The sequence below is a fragment of the Dermacentor andersoni genome, chromosome 10 (assembly GCF_023375885.2).
Source record: "Dermacentor andersoni chromosome 10, qqDerAnde1_hic_scaffold, whole genome shotgun sequence".
Classification (NCBI taxonomy): domain Eukaryota; kingdom Metazoa; phylum Arthropoda; class Arachnida; order Ixodida; family Ixodidae; genus Dermacentor; species Dermacentor andersoni.
The window spans coordinates 109,489,019-109,509,465 of record NC_092823.1 but is presented as its reverse complement, the minus strand read 5'-3'; the positions used below and the strand labels follow the sequence as shown (position 1 = coordinate 109,509,465).

The 20,447-nt window shown below is 46.5% G+C and overlaps 5 non-coding genes across 5 annotated transcripts; all 5 read left to right on the top strand.

Moving 5' to 3' along the window:
* Positions 1-3,892: 3,892 nt before the first annotated feature.
* On the top strand, positions 3,893-3,984 carry TRNAY-GUA (transfer RNA tyrosine (anticodon GUA)). The gene is given in 2 exon segments: positions 3,893-3,929; positions 3,949-3,984. It is a non-coding gene; the product is annotated as a tRNA-Tyr (tRNA).
* Positions 3,985-11,857: 7,873 nt separating this feature from the next.
* TRNAY-GUA (transfer RNA tyrosine (anticodon GUA)) lies at positions 11,858-11,948 on the top strand. Its single transcript is given in 2 exon segments — positions 11,858-11,894; positions 11,914-11,948. It is a non-coding gene; the product is annotated as a tRNA-Tyr (tRNA).
* A 619-nt stretch (positions 11,949-12,567) lies between these two features.
* On the top strand, positions 12,568-12,660 carry TRNAY-GUA (transfer RNA tyrosine (anticodon GUA)). Its single transcript has 2 exons — positions 12,568-12,604; positions 12,625-12,660. It is a non-coding gene; the product is annotated as a tRNA-Tyr (tRNA).
* Positions 12,661-14,243: 1,583 nt separating this feature from the next.
* TRNAY-GUA (transfer RNA tyrosine (anticodon GUA)) lies at positions 14,244-14,336 on the top strand. Its single transcript has 2 exons — positions 14,244-14,280; positions 14,301-14,336. It is a non-coding gene; the product is annotated as a tRNA-Tyr (tRNA).
* Positions 14,337-16,845: 2,509 nt separating this feature from the next.
* On the top strand, positions 16,846-16,918 carry TRNAA-AGC (transfer RNA alanine (anticodon AGC)). The gene has a single exon. It is a non-coding gene; the product is annotated as a tRNA-Ala (tRNA).
* Positions 16,919-20,447: the final 3,529 nt, after the last annotated feature.

The window sequence follows — 20,447 nt, the reverse complement described above, 5'->3', positions numbered from 1 at the left end:
TAGCCTCGAAGCCGAGTGAGTGCGATACGCGGTTGGCGCTGTCGAAAACAGAGGGGAAAGGGGGGGAGCTCTTCCGCTAACTGTTGGCACTCCCACCAACGACTACGTTTGTCGAAAACGGCAGCTCACGGCATTTCAGCGGCCGCCGGTAGCCGGTAAGACGCTTACGTGCACGGTGACTTACAACGAGTAATTTTTTTTTTCAGTCGTGCTTTCTTTTTTAGAGCGCATGTCTTGGGCGCCTGTTCCTGCTTTGTGTATGGTAGTTTCATATATACCGCCAGAGGACCTCCTGTATATCTTATGCAGCACATCGTGTCACGTGTTCCAGAGAGACGGACAGATTTCCCAGGGAACGTTTGCGCTTCAAAACACTGCTGCTATTGGCCTTTCCGTGCACGAAGTTATCAGTAACCGCAATATCGAACACCTTTATCAAGGTGCGCTGGCAATGCGAAATTGCGCACTTTGTATAAATGGACGCTTGGCGGGTGTGCCAACAGCGATTAGAACAGCGACCTCCTTTCCACTTCGTTTCCGATGGCGGCTGCAGCATATCGCTCATAGCAGGGTTCGAGGCTATCTGACACGCGCTCCTGTGTTCCCGCTCCTATTGCACACGATAGTAAAGGCAGGAACAATGGGACGATTTTGCTTATCATTGTTCCATGGTTGTTACAAGCGCCCGGTGGCGAAAACGATTAATACGCTGACCCTTTTTACACAACACGCGGTTGTGTGCGGAGCTTGAGTTGGATTCGTGGTGTGATTATTTTCGAAAGCGTCTTGCGAGACTTAAAAAGATACCAGCAATAGATTACGTTCCTCTAATTACATTGCTTTCTTAATCGCCATTACTGCAGGCAGTACCAGGCTGGCCCCTGTCCAGCTTAATCTCGGTTCCAATTAGTACGTTTATCGCAGTGCAATTTTGGTCTGACAAAATTAAGGAAAAACGAATAAACGTTTACCACGATATAAACAATCAATGCGGAAATTAATAAAGTTAATAACTTGAGCAGTTGAATAACGGGGAATGCCTGCCTTCGACGGGCGTTTACCACAATCATTTTGCGGTATTTCTCTTTCTTCAGCAATCTGTGCAGACCCGGGCACGAGAAGTCACAAAATCGCTTCCTCTCCCTAGGCGCTAAACCACATGAACTCGCGCACTTGCGCACCATTAGAAGATAGTCAAGGAGTCCAGCGCCATCTATCAACTTGCAGCAAAACGTCATTCATCATTTTGGTGAAGACACCAGCTTTTAACGCGCCAGCGTCAAGGAGCCCGCTTCGTAGAAAACCCGGCGTCGGCGTTGGACCTTGTTACGGCGAAAAGAATTTCGAACGAAATTTTGAACCACGCATACGCAACCACTCCTCTACCATCAAAGTTGCTCATACCTTGTCTGTCATTCTTTACAAAGTTATTCCTCAGAATTTTGAGAACGGCAGTCCACGAACAGATGTAATGGGAAAAAACGCCAACAGCGCATGTCCTATATCTTAGGTATTCTCAGACTGAAATATTAAAATTCCCAGAGGCAAGCTTTCGACCAGAAAGCTCGCCTTCGTGCATAGCATTCGCAGCCAGCGTTTCCCGGTAAACGTTACCGTTACGTAAGCTACAGTTGCCGGGAAGCATGAACAGCAGTAAGGCGTCTGTGAATGCGATCGCGTTCCGCTCTTAAAGGCGAAGCTTAAGCTCCAGATTTTACCCTTGTTTTGCGGTGTATTTGTACTGCTGTTCGCAGCGATCGGCGAACGACGGGATCCGGCGAAAGGAATCGGCGAACCGGCTGCTGACGTTAGCACGCAACAGTGGCATGTAACTCTCACCCCGTTCCATCGTGTCTAATGAGACTAGTATAGAACAACCCAAACACTCCAGCGGGATCAAGAAAAATATTCTGTTATATATTTATCCACGTATAAGCTTCGCTTAAGTGTTCGCTGAAGGGAACGCTAGCTTCCGCACGAAAAGTTGTTTTAAAATGTCTGTTTAGCCCATTACCATGAGTGCCTTTTTCTTTTTTATGCGAAGGTGCACGTTGTTTTATAAAAACGCTCTTTGAAATAAACACATATAGAACAATGCGAACAGTGACATAAACCATTGATTTCCGTCTTCAACGAAAGCTACCTTAGAACTTTGAGCACGCGCAGGGGCTAACTGCCTGCACTTTACCACAGCGTGGACAGTACTAAAGCCTTAACTTACGCGGAAGAATACACACTGGTCATTTGCTAGGTACCTGGGGCTAAAGCATGACCATATAAGACTATGGACAGAAGTTGATATGGGTTCTTTCAACAAGGCTAGGTTGTTTTTTAAACTAAAGAGAATGGTATCATCCGTCGCGGTGCATTACCTAAGGCAAGATATTTTAAAGCGCAGATCTTAGGCGCCTATTCCTGCATTGAACGTCGGCGTCCCTCGACGTAACCGTGCGAACGAGCACAGTGGAGGATGAAAGAGCGAACGCGGAGCGCAGCGAGGGATGAAAGACAGCGTGAAGGAATAGAGTGCGAGGAGAAAAGCGGAGGAGGATGGTGCAGATGAAGTATCAGCAGGAAATCGGAGGAGGAGAGTACGGCGAAAGGGTAAGAAGGAAAGCGGAGTGGCACACGATACGTGCTTCGCGGCGGCGACCGGGCATGCGGCGAGCGCGTCCACCGATACCCTATATGGAAACGAAGCACTGACGTGGGCTTCGGGACTTCTGCGCATACGCTAGTTCCCCTGCGCCGCCGCCGCTAGGGAATGCGTTCCGCGCGAGCCAGACATTCCCGTGTTCACGCTTCCTTTATGAACAAAAAAAAATTATGGGGTTTAACGTGCCAAAACCACTTTCTGATTATGACGCACGCCGTAGTGGAGGGCTCCGGAAATTTCGACCACCTGGTGTTTTTTAACGTGCACCTAAATCTATTTATGAACAATGAGCGACGACACTGCTGGGAATGCTTGGTCTGCCGCTGTTGCTAGACGAGCTGCCCGAGCAGGGTCTCACCGCCGCCGCCAAGGAGGAAACCCTGTCGTTCACAATCAAATTCATTGCCGCAATATATGGCGAATTGAAAACACCTAAACAGCTGTCCTCAAAATTTGCATTAGGGAGTGCCGTGATCGTCGTTGAATGTTTTTTTCGACACCTTTATTTTGTATTCACGTGAGGTAAGAACGCCTCATGCGAAGCGACTTGCGTATGCGTTCGTTTAAGACAATATTAGTTGGGTGTCCACAGCACCTCTGCGTACGCAGCAAACCCGCGGAGGCGTCAGTGCGCATGCGCAGTACGCAGGAGCACGCACGGTATCTTGCGGGCGCCCGCAGCTTTTCAAAAGCTGCGTGGCGTCCGCTGTGGGATCAGCGGGCTTCGCGGGACGTTATCGCGTGTTGTCGCGTGTCCACGAGAGCGCATTTTTCGATTTCGCTCTTGCCGAAGATATGACCCCGGCTTGTGGTTTGACTTCGTGGCGGCTGGTACTGGCTACACAGCTTCAGAAGGTGGCATATGGCGGTGCTGAATAGCACCCTACTGGTTCCTACCCGTGCAAGTCAGCAGTCCCTTTCCCCACTTTTGCGTCCGGACAACTGTTGCCGTGTCGTGCGCACGCGCACTTCGCTACGCGCGCAGAAGCTCCCGTGCTGCGTACGTGGGTGGTTACGGACGCCCAACTAAAACTGCCTAATGAAGCGACAATAGCAGTGACAACAAAAGCACAATGACACGGACAAAGTGCGGTCAGTCATTCTGGCCAACGAAAGAAGGTGCGAAGGAAAAACGGCTCCGTGTAAGGTGTGCGACACGGGCCTCGGCTATCTTAACTGGGTTACACCGTACGGGGCCTCTTTCAAGAAAAACCGGTAGGCGCAGCATTGCTCGTTCCGTCGATAGCTCAGTTGGTAGAGCGGTGGACTGTAGAGGTTTCACCTAAGCGGACATCCATAGGTCGCTGGTTCGAATCCGGCTCGACGGACTGTTCCTATTTTTTTCTGCAAATAAAAAAAAAAGGAATTCGGAGGTCGTATATGTATTTTTTTTTTTCATGTTTGTGTAGTCCTCTATACGGATATGTTCTGTGACTCTTAAGTACGCGTTGGCATAGTAGAGCTAAAATAAATGTAACATATGTCAGCTGTATTGCTCCAAAGGCTTACTAAAAAAAGCTGCTTGTGGGGGATCAAAGCCCCAAGCTGAAAATGAATCCAGTATTACAGGTTTTCCCGCTCAATTTAATCCAAGCGCCAGTCAATTTAATCCGAGCGCCAGTCAATTTAATCTAAGCGCCAGTCAATTTAATCCAAGTGCCAGTGATTTTAATCCGAGCGCCACTCAATTTAATCCAAACGCCACTCAATTTAATCCAAACGCCAGCCGAAATAATCCAAACGCCAGTGAATTTAATCCCGGCACAACGGAATTCAAGAACCTTTGGATTTCAAGACTTCTGAAAATTCGCGAACATATTATGAGTTAACACCTTGAACTTGAAAGAGCAGGGAAGAAGACCAGTAGCTATCCTGCCACGGTAATAACGACAACTTTTGGAGGTTTTGAAGCGAAAAGTTTCGCTACGCTAGTCAACACCGTGCATGGAGCGAGCCGGCGTATGTCGAAATTGGCTCCGTAAGCATGTTCGGAGTCGAATTGGCTCCGTGAGCGTGTTCGGAGTCAAATTGGCTCCGTGAGCGTGTTCGGAGTCGAATTGGCTCCGTGAGCGTGTTCGGAGTCGGCGCAGGTGGCCACTGCCGCGCGCTATGCGTCATCGTTTCGCGTTCGCCGCAAGCGCGTGTTTATCGTAGAGGCCGACTATATAACCGCTTGCCAGAGAATAGGCGTGCGTATTCAACATGGAAGGAGAAGAGAGTGATACTACCGATACAGAGAGCTGTGTTTATGGCTGTACAGAAATCGCAAGACACTGTGCCCAACAATGATCAATACAGAAGTTTAATAATCCTGCATAACTTATGGTATATATCATTGATAAGCAATTTGCATAACTGCACATAGCACACCTGTAGCATAACCATAAGCTAACTAAAGCATATACATAAGTGAAACCGTAAGCATATCCATAGGCTAAATCATAAAGCATAACCATAAGCTAAATCTTAAAGCATAACCATAAGCTAAACCATAAGCATCACCGAACCTTTTCGATTCGAGATATCCAGGCTTAACCTTAGCTAAGCCCCAGCCAATTTTCTTATTTTCTACTTCGTTATGAGAGCCACACAGAAGATGAACATCCTCCAAATTAATTGAGAGGAAACGTCAGCATGAGTACGTCGAGTTAATGGTACACATGCAATTTGGTCATGACTATCAAACGAAAGAATAAAGGTTGATTCGATGAGAATCACTTGACGCGTTAGCACAAATTATTAGACTGATGAATAAAAATTACTTTGAACTTTTTCTCTACGACATCAAAGTACTTTGATGCTCGGAAGTCTAGCTTTTCCAAAACCCTCCTAGCTTCTTGCGAGCCCATAGTATATAGGCATGGTCTTACTTCTGCCTAGCCAGTAGCATATGGCAAAGACCGGGAGCGAAACTGTGATACTAACGGGAAAATTCATTGTGGCCATTCGAAGGGCTTCTTAAAGTCGAAACACGAAAGTGGCTGGGTTATGGCGGTCGCGAGAGTAAGCTTTCCCGCAGTTCAAGATTCGCCACTTTTGTCAGCCATCGATGAAGCTCAGGAACGCCTGGCCTTTGCTTCACAAGCGCGCATCCAGCGGACGCACACAGTGAACAGAATTATACAGGAATATTGGCAAGAAGAAAGCATCCCCTACGATGGACCTGACTAATGTCCACAAGCAATGACTGAGAGATATGACGATAAGCAAGGCCATATATACAAATTAAGCTCTCCCTGAAAGGAATAATGTACACTGAAACACGTCGAAGCAAAACAAATGCAACCGTTCTAGGCATTTATCATTTACCCTGTTATTAGTACGGCCCTCTTTAAGTGAAGGAAAACAAAACACAAATTGTAGTGCAGGCAGGTACGCTTGCTTCGCAAGAGGCTTGATGCTTTCTTTTAAATTATTGTAAAGCCGTTCTTGCAGATTGCATTTTGAGCAATTATGTGTCCATTCCAGTCCTTTTGGGCGTTTCGTCGTTTGTTGCCGCCCTTTTTACTAATTCACATCATTCGCCTTTTCAAGGAATTTGTTAGAACAGCAAACCGTCAAATAAGCCGCCTTTCTCTGAACGTATCACACCTGCGAAAACGCTCTGTACGCATCACAGCTACCATACGCATTGTAAAGCACCGTGAACGCCCTGTTCACTTCATAGCGTATAACCGAAGTTTATATATATGCGACGTACGGGAAATGTGATGTGATCTGTCATCTCCAGGGACTAAACCATATGAGATCCTACACAGTATAATCTAATTACGCTGCTAATGACTTTTCTTGAGATGCCGTTACAGTGAAGAATTGTATATACCCGGCAAACAGAACTGTGCAAAATTACTATTTATTGCTAATGACTCGCTGATGTTCTTTCCATTCTTCGAAATATTGCTGGTTTATTGAAACTTTACTCAATTGCAGCGCGTACAAGTAGACGCTGTAATGGTAAAAAATTATTGATATTTACTACTAGCCCAATCTTCTCATTTCATAATTGTGATAACTTAATCACCTTTTGAGAAACTTTTCATTTTATGTCCATGAAGCTGTGATTGTTGAGCAGTCGAGAAAATTAAAGTGGACGTAGTCACCAATGACCCCAGTAATTCGATCACATCAGAAATCTCAGAGGAAAGTAATTAGGGAAACACATTCAATACCTGTGGCAAAATGAACGAATGGTGGCTACCGCTGTCATAACAAAGTGATTCGTGATTACTAGTGCCTAATTCTTATCATCTCCAGGTTATTAATCTTGAATCATCGTTTGAATTACTTACCATTTGACATGCCTGACGCTATGCAGCATAAAAGTGCAAGAACACCGAACAGAGCTTATGGCTAGTGACCATTAATGGCTCTGCGATGTCAATTAGCAATGTTGATTGATTAAAACTCTCATTTCTTGACACTTTCATTTATACCATTGACGGCGTGCATGAATGATGGCTGTGACCATCAAACTACACAAAGTGATTCTTCATCACTAGAGTGAATCAATCTTGGTATTTCCTATAGTTATCAAATTATAGTTAGTGAATAGCCGTCTGAATTACATTTAATTTCATATATATGACGCTATTCTGCATGAAAATTCGAGAACATCGCAGTGAGCGTATCACTAGTGATGGCTAAAAACTCGGCGGTATCAGTTGGCAGTGGTAACGCAAAAGTGCTCCATCGTGCTACAACTTCATTGATACTACTGACGGCACTCACGAAGGAAAGCTGCCTCAGGGATAGTAAAATAGGTGAATAATATTGGCCAATGACTTAAGTATACGAGTTTATAGTAGGCATAGTGGGCCACTCGTTTCATCATATTTCATTCAATGCATATGACGTTATGTTGCGCAAAACACCAAGAACCCCGAACTGCGAATTGTATTTCACTTGTGATCACTAGTGACTCGACCTTATCAGTTATGCAATTAAATGGTATTCATGACTGTTTTAGCGGTACCGATGACAAGGTGTTTGATTGGAGGCTGCGGATATCGCAGTAGAATAGTGAATAGTATTCGCTAGCGACCGAAGCCTCCCGGCGAGGGCCCAGTGATTATCATTGAATCAACCTTTATTCTTTCGTATGATACCCATGACCGAATCGCATGCGTACCATTAACTCGACGTACTCATGCTGACGTTTCCTCTCAATTTGGAGAATGTTCATCTTCTGTGTCGCTCTCATAACGAAGTAGAAAATAAGAAAATTGCCTGGGGCTTAGCTAAGGTTAAGCCTGGATATATCGAATCGAAAAGGTTCGGTGATGCTCATGCTTTAGCTTATGGTTATGCTCTAAGATTTAGCTTATGGTTATGCTTTATGATTTAGCCTATGGATATGGTTACGGTTTTACTTATGGATATGCTTATGGTTTAAGTTATGGATATGCATGGGGTTCAGCTTATGGTTAAGCTCTATGATTTAGCCTATGGTTATGCTTACGGTTTCACTTATGGATATGCTTTGGTTAGCTTATGATTATGCTACACGTGTGCCTTGTGTAGTTATGCAAATTGCTTATCAATGATATATACCATAAGTTATGCAGGATTATTAAACTTCTTTATTCATCATTGCTGGGCACAGTCTCTTGCGATTTCTGTACAGCCATAAACACAGCTCTCTGTATCGGTAGTATCACTCTCGTCTTCTTCCATGTTGAATGCGCACGCCTATTCTCTGGCAAGCGGTTATATAGTCGGCCTCTGCGATAAACACGCGCTTGCGGCGAACTGAAACGATGACGCATGGCGCGCGGCAGTGGCCACCTGCGCCGACTCTGAACACGCTCACGGAGCCAATTCGACTCCGAACACGCTCACGGAGCCAATTCGACTCCGAACACGCTCACGGAGCCAATTCGACTCCGAACATGCTTACGGAGCCAATTCCGACATACGCCGGCTCGCTCCATGCACGGTGTTGACTAGCGTAGCGAAACATTTCGCTTCAAAACCTCCAAAAGTTGTCGTTAGTCCCGTGGCAGGATAGCTACTGGTCTACTTCCCTGCTCTTTCAAGTTCAAGGTGTTAACTCATAATATGTTCGCAAATTTTGAGAATTTTTGAAATCCAAAGGCTCTTGAATTCCGTTGTGCCTGGATTAAATTCACTGGCGTTTGGATTATTTCGGCTGGCGTTTGGATTAAATTGAGTGGCGTTTGGATTAAATTGAGTGGCGCTCGGATTAAAATCACTGGCACTTGGATTAAATTCACTGGCGCTTAGATTAAATTGACTGGCGCTCGGATTAAATTGACTGGCGCTTGGATTAAATTGAGCGGGAAAACCTGTAGTTTGATCACACCCGGGCGGTTAATATAATACTGAATCCACTGTACTTTAACATGCAACTAAATCTTTTTTTGTTTCATTCCGCTCCAATACCATCGCGAGCGCCGTCGCCGGGTATCCAACACACAACCTGAGGCTGGGCAGCGCAATGCGATAGCCGACGTGTGGCGTTCCCGTTCCCAAGGTGTTTGTTTTCTGCAGTCACCACATGGCATAGGTGCTAAGGTGTGTCTTATAATGCTGTATTCAAGCTGAGCGGCTAAAAATATGTTGTTAGAACACGAGTGCGTTACACACTACGGGATTGTACGGTCAGACAAGCTTATATTAATGGTGCCACTGTTCCGTCGATATATATAAATTATGTTCTTCCAGTTACATTGCTTCTTTAACCGCCATTACTCTAGGCAGTGCCAGGCTGGCCCCTGTCCAGCTTAATCTCGGTTCTAATTTGCACATTTGTCACGGTACAATATTGGTCTTAAAAATTAAGGAAAAAAAGAATGTTACCACGAAATAAACAATTAATGCAGAAATTAATTACGTGAATAATTTGAGCAAACGAATAACGGGGATTGCCTGCTCTCGACGGGCGTTTACCACAATCATATTGCGGTAGTCGATATTCTCTTTTTTCAGCAATCTGTGCAGACCCGGGCACGAGAAGCCACAAAATCGGTTCCTCTCACTAGGCGCTAAACCACGTGACCTCGCGCGCATGCGCACCATTGGAAAGTCAAAATGTCCATCACCATCTATCAACTTGCAGCGAAGCGTCATTCATCATTTTGGTGAAGACACGGCCAAACGAAACTGCCCGCTCGACAGTATGACTGCACGTATAGCGGGTTGCTTTTAACGCGATAGCGTTAAGAAGCCTGCGTCGCATAAAATCAGGCGTCGGCACACCGCACCGGCGTTGGACGTCGTTACGGCAAAAAGAATCTCGAACCACGCATACCCAACCACTCCTATACCACCGAAGTTGCTCATACTTTGTGTTTCATTCCTTACAAAGTTATTCGTCGGAATTTCGACAACGGCAGCCCAGGAACAAATCTAATGAAAAGAAAAAGGACACCGACAGTGCATGTCGTTTAATTTAGCTCTTCTGAGACTGAAATATTAAATGTTCCGGAAGCAAGCTTTCTACCAAAGCTTGCCTTTCGTGCATAGCATTCGCAGCCAGCGTTTCTCGGGAAACGTTACGATTACATAAGCTGCAGTTGCCGGAAAGCATGAAAAGCAGTAGGGCGTCTTTGAACGATTTCGCGTTCCGCTCTTAAAGGCGAAGCTTAAGCTCCAAATTTTAACCTTGTTTTGTCGTGTGCTCTTACTGCTGTTCGCAGCGATCGGCGAACGAAAAATTCGGCGAAAGGATCCGGCGAACCGGCTACTGACGTCAGCATGTAACAGTAGCATGTAACTTACACCTCGTTACTTCGTGTCTTTACTGAGACTGGTATAGTACAACCCACACACCCCTTCGGGATCAAGAAAAATATTCTGTAGTATTTTTCCCTGCGTAAGATTTGTTTAAGTGATCGCTGAAGGAAACGCTAGCTTCCGCACGACAAATTGTTTTAGAATGTATGTTTAGCCTATGAACATAAGTATCTTTTTCTTTTTTTACGTGATGGTTGCACGCTGTTTTATAAAAACGCACTTTGAAATAAACACTCAGTACAACGAAAAGTGGCATAAACCATTGATTCCTGTCTCGAACGAAAGCAACCTTAGAACGTTGAGCACGCGCAGGGGTTAATTGCCTGCACTATACCACAGCGTGGACAGCACTAAAGGCTTAACTTACGTGGAAGAATACGCACTAGTTATTTGCTAGGGACCTGGGGATAACACATGACCATATAAGATGATGGGCAAAAGTTGATATGGGTTCATTCACTGAGCCTAGGTTGTTTTCTTTTTTAACAAAAGAGACCGGTATCATCCGTCGTGGTGCATTACCTAAGGCAAGATTCTTTAAAGCGCAGATCTTAGGCGCCTCTTCCTGCATTGAGCGTAGGCGTCCCTCGCCGTAACCGTGCGAACGAGCACAGCGGAGGATTAGAGAGGGAACGCGGAGCGTAGCGAGGGATGAAAGACAGCGTGAAGGAATAGAGTGCGAGGAGAAAAGCGGAGGAGGATGGTGCAGATGAAGTATCAGCAGGAAAGCGGAGGAGGAGAGTACGGCGAAAGGCTAAGAAGGAAAGCGGAGTGGCACGCGATACGTGCTCCGCGGCGGCGAGCGGGCATGCGGCGAGCGCGTCCAAAGATACCATATATGGAAACCAAGCACTGGCGTGGGCTTCGGAACCCCTACGCATGCGCTACTTTCCCTGCGCCGCCGCTGCCGCTAGAGAATGCACTCTGCACGAGCCACGCAATGCCGTGTTCACGCTTCCTTTATGAACAATGAGCTACGCAACCGGTGGAAATGCTTCGTCTGCCGCTGCTGCTAAACGAGCTGCTCGAGCAGAGGCTCCCCGCCGCCGCCAAGAGGACTCCTGTCGATCACAATCAGATTATTTGCCGCAATATATCGCGAATTCAAAACACCTAAACAGCTGCCCTCAAGATTTGCAATAGGGAGTGTCATGTTTGTCAGTGAATGTTTTTTTTCCACACCTTTCCTTTGTCTTCACGTGAGGTAACAATGCGCCTCGCGCGAAGCGACTTGCGTATGCGTTCCGTTACTGACGCGACAATAGCAGTGACGACAAAGGCACAACGACACGGACAAAGCGCGATCATTCATTCGGGCCGACGAAAAAAGGTGCGAAGCAGAAACGGCTCCGTCTAAGGTGTGCGAGACGGGTCTCGGTAATCTTAACAGGGTCGCACCGTACGGGGCCTCTTTCTACACAAACCGGTGGGGTAGCACATCCCGTTCCGTCGATAGCTCAGTTGGTAGAGCGGTGGACTGTAGAGGTTTCACCTAAGCGGACATCCATAGGTGATGGTTCGAATCCGGCTCGACGGACTGTTCCTTTGTTTTTCTGCACATTAAAAAAACAATTCGGAGATAAGATATGTACGTTTCTCATGTTTGTGTTGTCTTGTACAATGACATGTTCTGCAACTTTTTCTTAAGTTCGCCTTGGCGTAGTGCAGCGAAAGCAAACGTAACGTATAGCACCGGTATTGCTCCAAAGAATTACTAAAAAAAGGAACTATGTGTGGGTAATCGAAGTCCCTAAGCTGATAAATGAATCCAGTATTATTTTGATCACACTCGGGTGGTCAATATAATACTGGATCCACTTTACTTTAACGTGCAACTAAATCTTTTTTTTTTTTTCTACATTCCGCTCCCATACCGTCGCGAGCGCCGTCGCCGGGTATCCAACGCGCAACCTGAGGCTGAACAGCGCCATGCGATAGCCGATGTGTGACGTTCCCGTTACCGAGGTGTTCGTTTTTCGTAGTCACCGCATGGCGTAGGCGCTGAGGCGTTGCTTATAACGTTGTATTCAAGCTGAGCGGCTCATACCCTGCTGTGAGAACCCGATTTTTGGAAGGCACGCTTCGGCCTTCGCACGTGGGTCTCATACTACGGGACTGTACGGCCCAGACAAGTCTATATTGACGTTGCCATCGTTCCGTCGATAGCTCAGTTGGTAGAGCGGTGGACTGTAGAGGTTGCACCCAATGCGGACATCCATAGGTCGCTGGTTCGAATCCGGCTCGACGGAGATTTCTTTTTGCCCGTTAGAGCAAGATTTTTCTTTTGCAAGTTTGTTGACTACGTGTATCGTATGCACGTTCAGAATCAGGGACTGCGTGTCGCGTTTCAGAGTACGCGCATAGTTTTCAGCTTGCTCTAGCCAAAACTTTTGCGTTTTTTGTGTTTTGTATTGGTACAGTGAGGCGAAGCGTAAACAGCAAGAGCAACAAGAAAACAGCGCTTAGCAATCTCGCATTCACGGTGACGTTCCCAACATAAACAATTTTCTCGTGTCGCCCTGACGTGTATCACGGGAGGTGACTAACCAATTCGGATTTTAGACCTGTAAAATGCACGGCTATTGAAACAAAATAATTTTTTATGTCTGAACGTCCAAAATTGTGCATGTGAGGTCAAACAGCAGTGGTAGACGAAGAAGGATACTGCGCAGACTACAAATTTAAGAAAAAAAAATTAATTATAATTTGGTACAATGCCCGAACAGTGGTATAAGCCACTGATTTCCGCATCGAACGATAGCTACCATAGGACATTGAGCACGTGCAGCGGTTCATTTGGTGCACTCTACGTGAATATGCGTGGATAGCGCTAAAGGCTTAGCTTACGGTTTGAATACAGACTAGTCATTTGCTAGGGCCATGGGACTAAATTATGACCTTATAGGATTATGTACAAACGTTGAAGACCAATAAAGCTAGTTTTTTTTTTCTACAGAAAAAGGCACCATCCGTCGTGGTGCATTACCTAAGGCTAGATTTTCTTTATAGCGCAGCTATTCGCCGTCCGTTCTTGTGGCGACCGTCGGCATCGTACCTCGTGACAAATGGAACGAGCACAACGAAAGAGTGAACGCGTAGCGTATCGGTCGATGAAAAACGGCGAGAGCGAAGATGACGCGAGGAGGAAAGTGGAGAAGGGGGGCATGGCGAAAGCGTGAGACGAAAAGCGCAGTGTCGCACAAGTCGGGCTATGGCGACGATGGCTACGAGATGGCGCCAGAGTAGCGCGCGTCGTTAGGGTGCCTCCAATGCGCTCGCTCACCTCCACTCCGTTCTCAGTGGCGCGCGACTATGAGCAGCGTCTGTTCACCAAGCGCTGCATGAGTGGAGGTCTGTCTGCGGCGCCATCGGTGAATCACGCCGATGCGTCAGACACACGCTGCCGCTCGCGAGCTACCGATCAGCGCGGTAGTCAGCCACACTTCACTCCGTTTGGAACGTGCCGCCCGAGACATATTGTGCACGCCAGCCAATATATCGCAAATAAGAACGCGTATAGAGCTGTGCTCAAATTCCGCTTTAGGGTGTATGGTAATCATCGGTGATTTCTTTCCCACATGTTTCTTTTGTTTTCATGTGAGCTAACAGCGCGTGTCACGTGAAGCGAGTTGCGTATGCGTTGCGTTAATGATGTGACAATAACAGTAACAAAGTCACAAACGACACGGACAAAGTGCCATCGTTCTTTTTTCACGAACGAAACACGTGCGAAGCCGAAGTGGCTCCGCATAAGGCACGCGAGACACGCCTCAGTCCATCTTCACTGCGCGGGCCGCTTTCAAGACAAACCGGCAGGGTAGCGTTTCCCGTTCCGTCGATAGCTCAGTTGGTAGAGCGGTGGACTGTAGAGGTTTTACCCGAAGCGGACATCCATAGGTCGCTGGTTCGGATCCGGCTCGACGGATTGTGTTCCTTTTTTTGCAGAGTAAAAAAAAAAGCTTGGAATTGACGGTTGAGGTGCCCAACATAAAGATTTTCTCGCTTCAACGCGACGTGTATCATGGGAGGTGACTAAACCAATCGCCTTTTAGACTTCAGTAAAATGCACGTGGCTGATAAAACAATTAAATTTTGTCGTCTTACTTCTGAAAACCGCTATGTGATAATGAGGCACGACCAAGTATAGTGGACTCCAAATTAATTTTGACCACCTGGGGGTTCCTAAACATGCACGAAATTCAGTGTACGCGGGCACTTTTTGCATTTCGCCTGCATCGAAATGCGGCCGCCGTGGCCGGGATATGAATCTGCTGCGCCCATGGTCTTAGCGGGGCAACGCCAAAGCCACTATTCCAACCCGGCGAGTAGCACGGCTGTTGAAATGCATGATTTGACCGTCGTAAGTGGATCAGACAGTGCGTGGATGTACTGCTCAGACAAGCCGACAGCAACGACATCAACGACCCGTTGATAGATCAGCCGGTGATCAATGCACCGAAAGGGTGTGTGGCCTCGTGAAGCAGCAGTTATGCATGTCGTGTCCTGTGCCCCGTTATTAAGCGCTGATCCTTTGCAAGCGTGCGTAACAAGCCGGTGAAAATTAGCACGCTCCTGAGCCAAGGGACCCACGTTTGCATGAACCCGACAGAGGGATGTCGAATTGGCTTGTTGGGCTGAAAACCAGCCGTCGGGTCCGAGTAAGCGCTAGTAGGTCGCGCCAAGCGATCGTCGAGGCGAGCTAGGTCAAGCCGCCTCTAGGAGATGGAGTGACTCATTCAACCAGCTTAGCAACTTAGCAACCAGCTGCTTGGGGACACTGTCGGATCGGGCTCGGTCTAATCGAATTCAGAAACTCAACCAGCTCGCGTTAAGTTCATGTAAGCGAAGGTAATATTATAACTGAAGCTGTTTGCCAAAAATACTAAAGTTATATTACGCTTTGCTTTGTTTTTTCTTGTTACCGCCAGTGGAGAGCGTTTTTGCGTGGACTGCGGAAACACAGTTGAAAACGGAGAGTTAAGAGTGTCTCTAGTGTCATTAGATTGACGAAACTTCATTTATCTTCACGACAGCCAGACCGAACCTCTTTTAGTGTGAAATGAGAACAAACAGAGGAAAAGAGAAACAGCCGCGACAACCGGTTTCTGCTGCAGTTTCCGTCTCCTTTCTTCGTCCGGGTGTCAGACTAAGCGTGCTGTGCTGTTTGAAAAATCTTGTAACAAGTCGCCCTCGGCGGGTATGTAACTCAGATGGAATCCCTCTTAAGGCGAGAGCTACACTGCGATTGATACGCAGCACCTCTACAATTTGTTTTTCTATTGTTTTGTTTTGAATCTCGCAAACCTTTTCTGTAGTGTTCAGAAGATAGATACAACAAACGACGGGTGTCGTAAAGCAAACAATGTCGGCTTTTCGGCATTGATGACCCTTGGCGCAGTTCAGTGTTTCTTACTGGAGGAAAATCAGACACGAATATTGTGGTTGCGTATGGCACCCACATGTTTTCCCAGACAGCGTGAGATTGGTGAGCAATAAATGGAATCAATACATTCGTGCTCAGGGTTTTTAACTGCCTTACGGACAGATATGACGACTGGTACGTGACGAACCTGAAAATACATTTTCTTCAGGTAGCGCGATTAGATGCCGAAGGCAGCATCTGCGTCTATCTGCAGAAAACTATCATCGCTATATAAAACCCGTCGCTGCTACTCGTCATCTATGATGACACAACGGTCGACGCCAAATTAGTGGGAATTTTTGAGGAAACATTTACGGCAATAATGCACCCAAACCACTTCCATACAGTTTCCAATATTTTTGACTTTATTACGAGATGAATACGTTAGTTAATAACTTGTGAGGTAATATCAAAAATGACTAAAAACAAGATACCCGGTTGGCTGCTTAGGGATAGAATAGGATGTGGTTTCATCGTGGAACTTCTTGGAAATACGCGAGTCGTGTGTAAGACGGGTAGGCTACGCGATGTGAATGCACCTCAGTGTCAAGAGGCAATTGTCGGAACCTAGTGGTATTGTTTTTTAAGCAGCACCAACTCAGAGCAGTTTAGCTCGGAACACCCAGAATGCAAAACATACCTGTCTGTCCACTTCTGTAAACTAATTGTCTTGGGGTTGAACAGCGGTGTATTTGCGACTGCATTCTATAGGCTGTCACCGTCAATAATGAAGTGTGAAATAATGTGACCAAGACGGTACAGAGACAATGTCTACTCAATTAGCAGACGAATACCGCAGTTGTAAGTAAGACAACTGCGCCGATTTAATCGAAACGAGAACGTCTCTGTTCCGCATCCGCACTTTACACTGACTGACGCTGGCTCGTTAGAATGCGAGGCGAGGTTGCCGGAGCAGCCGGTTGCCGCCGGAATCTCCGGTCCCGTCGTACGGCCTAGTTTCGCGTCGAATGCCTACGGATGAAATGGAGTTCTGATGCGCTGGTTCTCCGTCGGGGGTGTAGCTCAGATGGTAGAGCGCTCGCTTAGCATGCGAGAGGTACTGGGATCGATACCCAGCACCTCCACTGATTATTTTTTTTCCAGGTCTTACTCCTTTTTCATTTGACATGACTGTTCAGGAACGATAATTTATAGCAAGAATGGCCATAACGCGACACCGAAGACACTGTGAAACGAGTAGAACGATGCCAGAGAATTAGCCATACTCTACTGAATTTTATTTCTTTTCATTTAGCGATGGAAAAACACCTGTGCACAAGAAATTAGCGCAGCAGCTAAATAAAACGTACAATAGCAGTGTTTAATGTAGACCCGACTATGTATGATAGACGTATATAGGCCAAGCACATAACATGTGTAGGAGTGCCCAGTGGCGTAGCGATAGGCAGTCTGGCACCCAGGGCCCATAAGTCTTCTGTCACCCCCCACCCACCCTGGTGTAGCCAGGAAGGTGAGCGTATCGAAAATATCCGGGAAGGTGGGGAGGGGGGGGGGGGGGTTGATGTTTCAGCACCAGCACAGTCGCCTTGGATACCGCACATGTACCCTAGGGCACACCCTCTCGCTTTTGTTCCCAGAGATTGCGAACGTAGCATGTAAGCACGCTGTCTTATTTTCTGCACCAAATAACACAGGGTGCTTCAACTTGCGGTAAGGGAGTTGGCACATCTGTTGTCAGACTGTAAACTTGGCAGCCAATACAGATGCAGCATCGTGGGAAATATGGCTCACAAGTAACAAAATTATTTTAATACAATTTTAATTAGCGATTAAGGAGGCCATATTGCATTTGCGGAATTGAAGCCCGACAGTCATGTGTTGTCCAACAACTTTACAAAAATCGTCGTAGTTACTACGGTGTGCAGTATTTTGGGCTGCCGGCAGCCCTGAACCCAAACGAAAATTAAATAGCGTGTCAGCGACGCTGATCTCTCCACCCTATAGAAAAGGCCATCTGCTTCAGTGTTGCGCGGGTGCTAATGCTATCACACTTACAAGTTCTCTTCATTCTGATCCGCATAACCTTTTTTTTTATTTGCTGCTGTTCGCAAACGTGGTTATCCGAGCTGCGGCACCTCAACAGGATTGGGAACGGAACAGAGCATGCTCCCTCCCCCTTCCCCCTATCCCACCCCACCCCGTCGATAACTGGCGTCACCATGCAAAAGAAAGAGAAGGTCGCGATGAAGCCCGTGCCAGCGGAAGCTTGTGCTGCTGTTGGTATTCAATAGAGAGGATGGAGATATCCACGCAACTGGTGCTATATTCCATATTTCTTTTGATAGCGCCATACTGGACCGCCCGCAATGTGAAAGTATTCCAGGCTCTATAGCACCCGAGACAATATTGTTTAGAGAAGAAGTTTTTGTTGAGTTAATCATATGAATTTGGGTCCTAAATTCCCGAATTGCAGTGTTTGCTCTGTAATTGCCAATTAATCTGGTATTTAAGATATCCTCATTAATTATGTGCCATATTTTGCACGATACCTAATTCTTAGTGGTCACAAAGACACCTAGCCTGAAAGAATATCAGAAAATAACATAAAATTCAGCTTTTCATAAAATTCCGTGCAGCTGAAACAACACACTGCATTTGTGAGATGAAGTCACACAACAACAAAATGATGAAGAGATGGTTAGGTAGGACTAGAAGGCTGTGTTTTTATTGAACACCGCGAAAGTGATAAAAAGGTAATATACACGATACAAAGCTGATAGATGGAACACTGTACGTACGTACTGACGACACCGAAACCATTTAGCGAATTAAATTTTTTAGCCCGCACATTCGTGCAGTTACCACGTAGGATGTTGATAAAGCTGCAACCGACAATTATGCGACACAACACGTCTGGTACATCGGGTACATGACCTATGGCTGCGGGTTACTGGAGCATTCTTTACCATTTACGCCTAGTCAAGCCGGCGGAAATAGGGGGGTCTTCACACATATATGACATATATCCCGGGTGGGAGCTCTGGCGTCTGTTCGTACGCCTTACGTATAAGCTGGCCTGCAAGTCCAAATCCGCCGAACGAAGAGGGATGTGCGGGGCCGCGTAAGCTACGCGAACCGATCATGAGGACTTGTGTGAGTCCCCATCAGTCATCTTTTCTGAGGCCATGCTTTCTGTTTCTAATACGAACTGACCAAGCGAAGGACTTGCGTGCTGGAGCTTTGCAGCCGTTGGAGGCATAGACACCGCAACCATCGGCTTGCATATGCAGGCCGAGGATGCCAAGGGTATTTTCTTTACCCGAGGGATGCTGCTTGAACCCATTTGGAGGTCTGTGTCTCAGATCTACTATTCCTCTCGGCTTGCGAGCCGGGATGAAAACCGTCGACTTCTCAGGTGCATATTAAAGTCAGCTGCGGGTTGCGTAGGAAAGTCTTGTTGACGGCACGTTTAGAAGCATTTTGCTGTTTGCAAACAGATCCACCCGTTGTCCCGATTCCTTGTGGCATCAGCGAAGAAAGCATGTAGGATGTTGAGAATGGCTCGTAGTTGTTGAGGGAGTTTCGTGATGGCGATGTCGAAAAGCTTAGGGGAGAAGTAGTGCGCCTTGATGTGTTCCCATGTAGGGGAGGGGGAGATGACTGATGCGCACAGATCACACATGGTTATAATGTCTGCATTGTTATACTGAGGGAAAGTCCGATATGGTTTTACGGGGGTTGTTTGCAATTGGATTTGGTCCGAGTTCTCCAGGATGGAGTAATGTGTGCTGTTGTCGAAGTGAGCTTTTAGATCGACAGCGAGAATCTCGTGGGCACTGCTATGGGAGACATGATCTATAACGTTTTCCTTGAACTGGAGAAGCACGTCTCGCACTGAGAGGACTGGGCTGAAGCCAAACATGGCATCTGGGAAGAGCTGGTTCTCCTCGATATATTGTTGAAGTCGTTCGGGGCCGGTGTGTTCTAGCATCTTGCCCAGGTACGATGTCAGCTATTCTGGGTGAAGGTCGAGAACCCGGATGACATACGGGGTACATATGTCTCATTAATAATCTCCAAACAGCCTGCGGATAACCAAGGCGCCATCAAGCCTTGCTGTAGGGGCGTGCGAATAGTGATTTTCAGACTGAATTGAATACGAACCGAATAGTGCCAGAAGCGAATCAAACATAAAATTGTTCTCGAATAATGAACAGTCGTTATCACAATTCTTATAAAACGATGTTTACATCCTAGTATTTTTATTCTTAGCAAGTTTCTGTCATTATATTGTACGTTCTGAAGCATTGTTACAGCGAAGCTGTCTATGGTTAGGATCTCGGGAATTTTTCCCGTCCATCGACAAAAAAAATATCATCATCAGTGGCTCATACCCCCGTAAACACTCATAGCCCTTCGCAGCCCAGTAAGCAAGGAAACAATGCAATGACTCATAGCCCCGTAAGGCAAAGGCTACAAACACTCAGCAAAGTGAAATGAACAGTGCTTAAATTCTTTGGAATCACACATACAACATACAGAACACTCCGCCGAAAACTATGAACACCAAGAACAAACAGCGTGTCGAAAATTATCATGTTCAAGGGCTCATACCCCCGTAAGCAAGAAAAAAAAGTGGTTGATGCTTAACTC